We start from the raw sequence: 9,098 nt of genomic DNA, 5'->3' as shown, positions 1-9,098 counted from the left end.
TTGGAACACTCAGCCTTGAAAAAAAAAAAATAAATGTAAGTACACACAACCCAGTTAAACAAAAAAATATAATAATAATTTTGACAGCATTGTATAGTACCAGCTATTCACAGAATTGTGTGGGCGATAAAAATGAAAACTACTACAAAAGTTAACAAAAGTCTACAAATAAATAAAATTTAAAAGGCAAGTGTCCAAACTAATCAAAACAAAAACAGCTCAATAGACAAAAACAGCTCAGCCCACTAGAAGAAAAAACATTTCCGTAGACAAAAACAGTTCATTGGATGAAAACAGCAGCTTGACCTTAAGTTGGCTGCCCAGATCAGGACAACAAAGCTTAATGTGGAAAACATTAACTGGGGCTGCTTAATTTAGAAAATCAGGTGAAAACCCTCTTAGTAACACAGGTTGAGAAAACATGTCTATGGCATCAGAAACAACCTCGACCACAGGAACTCCAGAAGGATTGGTATCACACAACCTGCCTTGCCAAACTTACAAGTACACATATTATTTATCCCAGGAAACAACTACGCACTGTATATCTCTATATTGGTCAGCAGACACATTAAAAACATGATTGTAAACTATTTAAACCTATGTGTGCATGTGTGTCAGCATCTAAATCTGTGCGTCTGTGAGTGTGTGTGTGTGTGTGTGTGTGTGTGTGTGTGTGTGTGTGTGTGTGTGTGTGTGTGTGTGTGTCTTTGGCTTGAAATGTCTGATCTGTCTTCATTTTCTCTTTTTACATTCATATTCCTGCCTGTTTTATTGTAAAATTCATCTCAAACACAGAAGTTAAAGTAAAATTAATTTAAAGCTCAGTTTCTCTTTCTCTTCCATTATTCTCATCTACAGGAGCATGAGGGGAGAGATGGAATCATATAGTTGCCGTGGCTACCTTCTCTCTGCTCATCCCTCTTCCTATTTTTGCCTCATGTTAGATCATCACAAATGGTACAGTTAATAAAACACAGCTTATTGTATCATGCAGTTATTCATGTTCATGTTATTCATCAACATAAAGCCATGTTTTTAGAAATGACCACACGCATACAGAATGTTCTGGTCTTGTTTTTGTTTAGTTCCTTTTCACGTTGGTAATCACACTTGTGCATGCATTTTTATTTATGTTAAGAGTGGGTTAAAGGTGTAAAATACAAACAGAGTGGAGTTAAGAGTGAAACAGAAAGAGTGCTGTGAGATTTGCAAGGGAGTCATGGATAAACATGAAGGCTTGAGCGAATATTTTTTCTCAGGAGTGATACACACACAAGTCCTGCACAATCTTAGAAATAGAAGACAAATACTACGTATGTGCATTGTTCTGGATAAAGAGATCTGACAAATGCTGTAGACTGCAAGCCATCAATCAACCTTCAGGTTATAGGGTTCATCACACATTAAGCATGTGGTTGATTCCCACTGTCTTTTTTCTTTTTATTATAAAAATAAATGTTTATATGCACAGCTCACTTTTGCACTGTAATACCAAGTAGGAACACAGACAGTGCAGTGTTTAGATACTGGCTGCTTTGTCTCTACTGCTGTCCTGTGACTCACTGTCCTGCTTCCCTTTGCTTCAACTGAACAGAAGAATCCTACGCTGCCTGTGGCATGTAATGTCCTTCTAGAGGCCACACACACCCCCAGACACACACACATAAATACACACATGCAAACACAGGGTATTTATAAAAAATTTAAGGTGTTATATTTTAATAGATATTTACATCTACTATATCAAACTAAAAGTTATATACCAATTTTAATATAAAATGTGTTCTGGTGAGTTTTCTGGAGGAGTATAATATGGATTTGAGGTATAGCATAATTTATTACAGGGTGTTTTTTGCACTGTTGTGGTATTATATTTAAATACCTTGAAGTCTCAGGATAAGACTAACAGAAAGCTTTATAAAGCCTATACAACCTTAATTCATCCATTCATTCACATACAGTAACCACTTTATCCAGGTCAGGGTCGTGATGCATCTGATGTCTATCCCAGAAACACTGGGTGTGATGTGAGAATGCATGCTGGGTGTAATGACATTGCATCACAAAGCACCATAAACATACTCACGTCCAATTTAGAGGCACAAGTCCACCTCCTGGCATTTTTGGGAGTCTGGAGAACACTCAAGAACACAGAGGATCCTAACATAGGACAAAAAATCTGAGACGCAAGCTCAGGAGCAAACGCAGGGACCCTGGAACTGTGATATAATTGCATGAAGACATTTATTTGCATTATATATTTGTGTCTGAATGCACACATCCAAAAAAAGCAGCTATATGAATAAAATACATTTTCTGCACCAAACTGTGGCACTCACTATGTTCGGCCTATATGCTGGTAATCAGGGAGTACCAGCCAGATACTGTGCTGTAAGTGCTCCACTTGACTAGTGGACAAAAGAAAAGGAGATGGGAATAAAAGAGCTTTCATCTTATCAGACAATAGGAAGCAGTTAAGACCTTTATGTGGCTCTCTTTGTTGAATCACTGAAAAGCCTGTGTGCCAGTGGAGGCTTTTATGATATGGCAAATAAAGCCTCTGTGTCTTTGTGTACCTGCTAACATAAGAAAGTGTCAATTTTGGGGAGAATCTGTGTTTTAGGTGATTACACTATATGTGGATTTTTCTTTGCCAAGTAATTCATCTGTTTAAAAATTAAAAATGTAAAGTTTTTCAAAGATTAACAGTATTAAATTATACACACAATTTAGGGAACATATACAGTACAACTGTAAAAGAGTTTCAGGGATATCTGGCATGTCTTTATGGTGACTAAATAGACACCCTGTCTGGTCAAAAAGAAAATCCAAACCATTTGACAAAATGTCTTGTTTCTGATGAGGCCAATATAATGTTTTGATAAACTAAAACAAACAAACAAACAAACAAACAGACTAGATAGATAGATAGATAGATAGATAGATAGATAGATAGATAGATAGATAGATAGATAGATAGATAGATAGATAGATAGATAGATAGATAGATAGATAGATAGATAGATAGATAGACCCCAAACCCCATACTAACAGTAAAGTATGGTGGTGGAGCATCTTGCTATAGGGCTGATTCACACAAGCTGGGACTTGGACTCTAGTCAATATAGAAGGAAACAATGATACACACTTTCAAAAAACACTTCACCATCTAACATGATAGCAACCCATAGCACATATCCATGTCAACCAAGGAATGGCTTCAGAGGAAGAATATTTTAGGCCATGTTCATCATTGTGCCTCTGATACTTGTACTTGGGAGATGAAGCTTTATCTTCTTAAGTTGCCTGTCAATCCATCTGAGATTTATTAGAGCAGTGTATCAAAAACAGGTCTTTCAATATGCAGGAATACAGCCAGCCTCATATTGTCTATGACTTTATTTTTATATTGAGTACGCTAATGCCTTAATGCTTTACAGTTTGTATATGAACTTTAAATAGGGACATTAGTGGGGTTTTTTTTCTTCTTTTTTTATAAATAAAATAACATTTTTTATTTATTTTCACAAAAAGGCTAAGTGACTGACAGTGCAACTGGGCAACCCTGTTTGCTTTCCACTCTTTTAAACTAAATTCTTTCAGCAAACTTTGGTCTTGAACAATATCTAATCTGCCAACATTAACAGGAGCATCAGTAATATCTGGCAACTACTACAAATTTCTTGAATGTGACAATCTCTTATATTCTTTGTGTCTGGCCTATGGAACGTCCACTACATTAGGAAATGGGCAATGTACTGGATTAATATAAAATTGAGTCCACAATGTTAAAAAAAAGAAACATATATAAAATAGAGTATCTCAAAAAAGTTAGTACACCCCTCACATTTCAGCAATTTTTATTTTATATTCTCAAGGGACAATACTATAGTAAGTAGTCAATGTGTAGCTTGTATAGTATTACAGATTTACGGTCCTCTAAAATAGCTCAACATACAGTAATTATTGTCTAAATAAATGGCAACAAAAGCGAGTACACCCTAAGTGAACATGTCAAAACTGTGCTCAAAGTGTCAATATTTTCAGTGTGCACCATTGTTATCTATCACTGCCATAATCCTCCTGGGCATGCAATTCACTAGACTGTTTGAGGATGCCCCACAGGTGATTAATAGGCTTTAGGTAGTGGCAGGCGGTCAGGGCTTTGCTGGCCTAAACACTATCAGAAGCACTGACCTACATTTACAACCTAAATTCTAATATTTGTTTCATGAAATTTTATTAATTTACTCCCAACAGTTTATTCTCTTTATTTTGTAGCGTTTCTCTTAGCTGCAATGCTTCCAGTACGTGTATGTGGAAGATGTTAGATTTTTTTGTCCAATTAGATTTCAGCCTCTATGTGCTGCCATGTCAATCTAATCCGCCCAGGGCCTGCAAAGTCTATACTGCTGGCATTTTGACCATAGAGAATATTGGTAACGGGTCTGTTTCTTTAACCATTCAGATTTTATTTTCTCACAGGGCAGCTAGCTGGCCTAGAATAGCATTATAATTTTTCCGTCCTCTGATTGGTTGGTCAGAGGGAAACTGTTACAGCCAAGTTCGACTGGCAAAACACGTGTGTAACGATCTGCACACATTAATACATCTGAGTTAGACTTTTTTATGCCTACAGAGGAAAATAAATTGATTTGGTCTCGGACATACTTAAAAATACATTTTGAAGAAAAGCTAGACATCATGAGGAGAGGTCGACAACCCCGAAGCAAGCAAGCTTGTCTCAGCCCAAGAAAGGGTTCTCCACTTCCAGACCAGTGAATATGAGCCAAACAAATTTATCTTAGGTTCATCAGACGACAGGAAATGGTTCCAGCAAATCTTGCTCTTGGACAGGTTGTCTTCAGCAAACAGTTTGCGGGCTTTCTTGTGAGCCAGCTTTTGAAGAGGCTTCCTTCTGGGACAAAGGACATGCAAACCGACTTGGTGCAGCGTGTAAGTACTGACAATCAGACTTTCTGCTTCTGCAAAATTTAAAGCAATGCTGGCAGTACTCATGTGTCTGTTTTCGGAAGCCAACTTCTGCACCTGACGCACAGCACTTCTTTGATCGGCACTTGCGAGGCCTGTTATGAGTGAAACCCATCTTGGAAAACCTCTGTATGTACTTACTTTTGTGAGATACTGTATATAATAAATAACATACCACACATTCCTACCTATATACAATGCATTTTCTCATTTTTGTGTCAACCAAATTAAGCTAATAGAGAAGTTTTCTGGTGTAGCAGAAGCACTGACTGACCTCCTGCCATCCTGGTGGTTTATATCAGATCTTCAGGATTGCCATAACAGACCAGCATGTTCTGATGTCCTATAACAGCAAGAAGTGTTTGATGGCTAGATAAACCACCCTCATTTCCTGCTGGTTGATGGATTCCAGTCTCACACTGAGCCTCCTGTGCCTCTGTGCCATCATACCACCCCCCACCTAGGCAGTGAGTGAAGCAACTGGGTTCATTATCTCCCTCAAAGCAGACCTCTTTTGTGAGAAAAGCTTTGTGCCTCCAGCAGGTTATTGGTTGTGTTTGAGGTGAGGATGCATCACTGTCTGTGGTATTTGGGGTTTAGTCACAGGCTCATGACCCATTTTCAGAGCCTATTTTGGGCACACTTGGCACAAGGCAATAATACCCCCTAAATAGGGCAGCTGTCCATTGCATTCACACACTCATTCACACCTTTAGGCAAAGTTAACATTATCAGTACCTTAGAGGCATGATACTGGGAGTTGGGAAAATCAGGAAACCCAAACCAAATCCTCTTCACCACAGAACGAACATGTGAACTTCAAGCAATCTGTTAGCAGTAATCAGGACTGAACCTCAGAGCTGTATATTATATTTGCACATTTGCATATTTGAAACAAGTATATAAAGGTTCTTTTAAAATGACAGAATTCCACCTTGGACAGTGGCTTCTCCCCCGTGTCTGAATATTAAATGTTAATCAATGTTTTGACACTGGCCAGGCTGCTCAGGTAAATTAAATTATGAAAGGATTGAATCACAAATATTTCATGTATTATACACTGTAAGTGATTTTGAAACGGCCTAGGGTTATTCACAAGATGTTTTTATGGTTCAGTAGAATATTATAGTGTAGCCACACTAATATTATTAGGACCACACGAAAACACCCACATCATTGCAATAAAGGAGTTATTAGCTACTTTAGCACTGAAATGTGGCAGAAAAAGCTATTAAACTGCATGAAGGAGTGCATGTGTATTTTTATGAGTTAAGGTGTGAGTGTGTGTAGGGAGGGTGAATATTTGCATATTTACCTGTGAAAATTTATTTTTTTCTGATTATCTGCTACTGTATTAGTTTATTGACGACACATACCCTTTTTTCATTTAATATTTTTGTTCCAGTTTTACTTCTGCTATCTAGGATGTCACAGTGGTAAGCTTTTTTCTTCATCTGCAGATAAATAATGCAGTCTTTTTGTTCTGGTCTTGCTTTACTTATCCACCTTTAACAATGCAGTGTGAAAAAGCAAAAATATATGAGCTCCCACCTGTGACGGCAAAAGCTGATCCCTTTTATCTGACTCTGATGAAAATGCACTGAAGCAGATGCGCCCCTGTACATAAAACTCAAGGTGTCATTAATACACACACACACACACACACACACACACACACACACACACACACACACACACACACACACACACACTGGCATGCAGAGAGCTCAACTGTGATAGGTCATTTTGATCAGAGAGTAAGCTGAAGTGCTCTCTCTCTCTCTCTCTCTCTCTCTCTCTCTCTCTATATATATATATATATATATATATATATATATATATATATATATATGTTTTTTAATAAACCTGCAATACTAGGAAGGAATTGCAACAAGTGTAGGACACACTGAAAGAAAAAGGGTATGAGATGAAAAACAAGTCTGAATTGCAGCAACAAGATCAGGTTGATTTTTTTTATAAATTAATGAGAAATAAATATAGATGTTATCATTTCTTTTTCAGTTGGTTATTTAGATTACCTGCTTAGTCAAGGGTGCTGAATCAATCCTTCCTCTTTCATTTGGGACAGTAGAGGTATTCAGGGAGAAAGTTAATTATTCTGAATAATGAATCCTGTAGAATGTGTTCAGAATTAAGAGATGGAATGGAATTGCTTGCAGAAGACAGTGAGGAATGTCGAAGCCAGTGCATGCTGACTTAGGGGTTGATGCCACTTCGAAGAGCGCATTGACTGTTTGCATCAAGTCTAATTTAGGCTTCAGATATATGGCCTGCAATGAGCTTTTCAGAAATGTCTGATATTTGCGCCTAATTCCAATTCACTTCTGACTGCTGCTGCAATGATCAGAGTTCATTTATTGTTTCACTGTCAGACTAGATATTGGAGGGAGACTCTGCTTGTGAGTTTTAAAGTGAGCTAACGAGTGTGAGCTTCTTTATCAGCATCACTGTGCGGGGGCAAGGTGACATCTGAACTGGATACTGCTTCTCTACAACAAATGCTGCTGGCATATTGCTGGTGTTTCCCCTAGAATTTTGGAGAACCTAAACATTAGGTGAACAGAAGAATGTCTCAGGATGTCTCATTAGTCACTCAACTGCTAGTTTTGCTAATGTCTTCCTCATACAACAAATGCCATACCTTTGTTTATATGCATTTTTACTACAAGGGCACATGCCATTAAGGTTGCACAAGCCAGTGCACTCTTAGTGCCGGTTCCAAGCCCGGATAAATGGGGAGGGTTGCGTTAGGAAGGGCATCCAGCGTAAAAACGTGCCAAATCGAACATGCGGATCATGAATACGGATGATCTGCTGTGGCGACCCCTAATGGGAGAAGCCGAAAGAAAGTATACTACAAGGGCACATGAATGTTACAAACATACTTTAAAGTTTATGGGAGGGGGTGGTGTTGGTGGTGGACTGCAGGTCAAGAAGAAATATTTAGCAAAAATAGCTCTAAAATGTTACATTTTAGTGACTTTTGGAGAGAATTTATTTAATTCATAATATGTAACAATTATTAATGTAAGTATATGGAACAGACTACTTAGAACCATTTAACATTTACATTTGCTGTAAAATTATTTTGGTGTTTGTTTTTATTGAGAATAAAGACAAACTCTCTATATATTTAATTTATTGAAAGACCAATTATTTATTAAATTTAAAATTCACCATCTCAATGTAAATATATTCTATTTTGTTTACACAAATACCAGACAATATACTGGAAGAGGCCTATGTTATATTAGTTACTAAACCAGGCACAGACACTTATCCCATCTTCAGTCTTCAATCTAATCTTCAGAATTACTTAGATCACTTCTTACAAACCCAACAGCTCTTAAAACACATTTTAAAAATCTTATAAAAAAATTAAACCTATATCTACCATTTTTGTGACAAAACCCTAACCCTAACTAATCTTTTAAATGGCCACATCAGTGTTGCTATGTCCCAATTGAGTCAAGAGTGAGGATAGGTTTCCTGAAGGTGATACAGTGTCTACATCACATCTAACTAGAGAAACTGATGTGGATGCTGAATATAAAAGTGATTTTAACTTGACCATTTTTATGATATTATGAAAAGAGTTCTAGATAATTCCAGTTGAGATGACAACCAAGTAATCGAGTTCAGTCTTTTTTAAGTTAAGAATTGTAAAGAATGCTGTTAACAAGAGGGAAGATTATTTATATCGGGGGATGATAAATATGCTACTAAATGTAAAACTATTATCAAATAAATGCTAGTTAGCTTCTTTAAGTTAATTTACAAGAAAAGAATAATGTCAGTGGTCCAGTCAGGGGACAAGGTTTTGAAAGTGTCCTGATTCAGATTTTCACAAGTGATCTTTTCTCACTTAACAAAGATGTTTGAAATGTTCAGTACCTGGACCAATAACAGAAACCTATTCTGATCTCCTGTGAGAACAATGTTTTAAAATGTTCAGATCCCGAAAGTCAGAAAAGATCACTTGTGAAAATCTGAATCAGGACACTTTCAAAACCTTGCTTTCATTATATTAACATTTATCACATTCACAGGCGATCAGAATAGTCTTCCATTAGAGGTCCAGA

This window comes from Silurus meridionalis, chromosome 11 (assembly GCF_014805685.1).
Source record: "Silurus meridionalis isolate SWU-2019-XX chromosome 11, ASM1480568v1, whole genome shotgun sequence".
Classification (NCBI taxonomy): Eukaryota; Metazoa; Chordata; class Actinopteri; order Siluriformes; family Siluridae; genus Silurus; species Silurus meridionalis.
The sequence above is the reverse complement of the archived record's forward strand: the minus strand, read 5'-3'. Positions refer to the sequence as shown.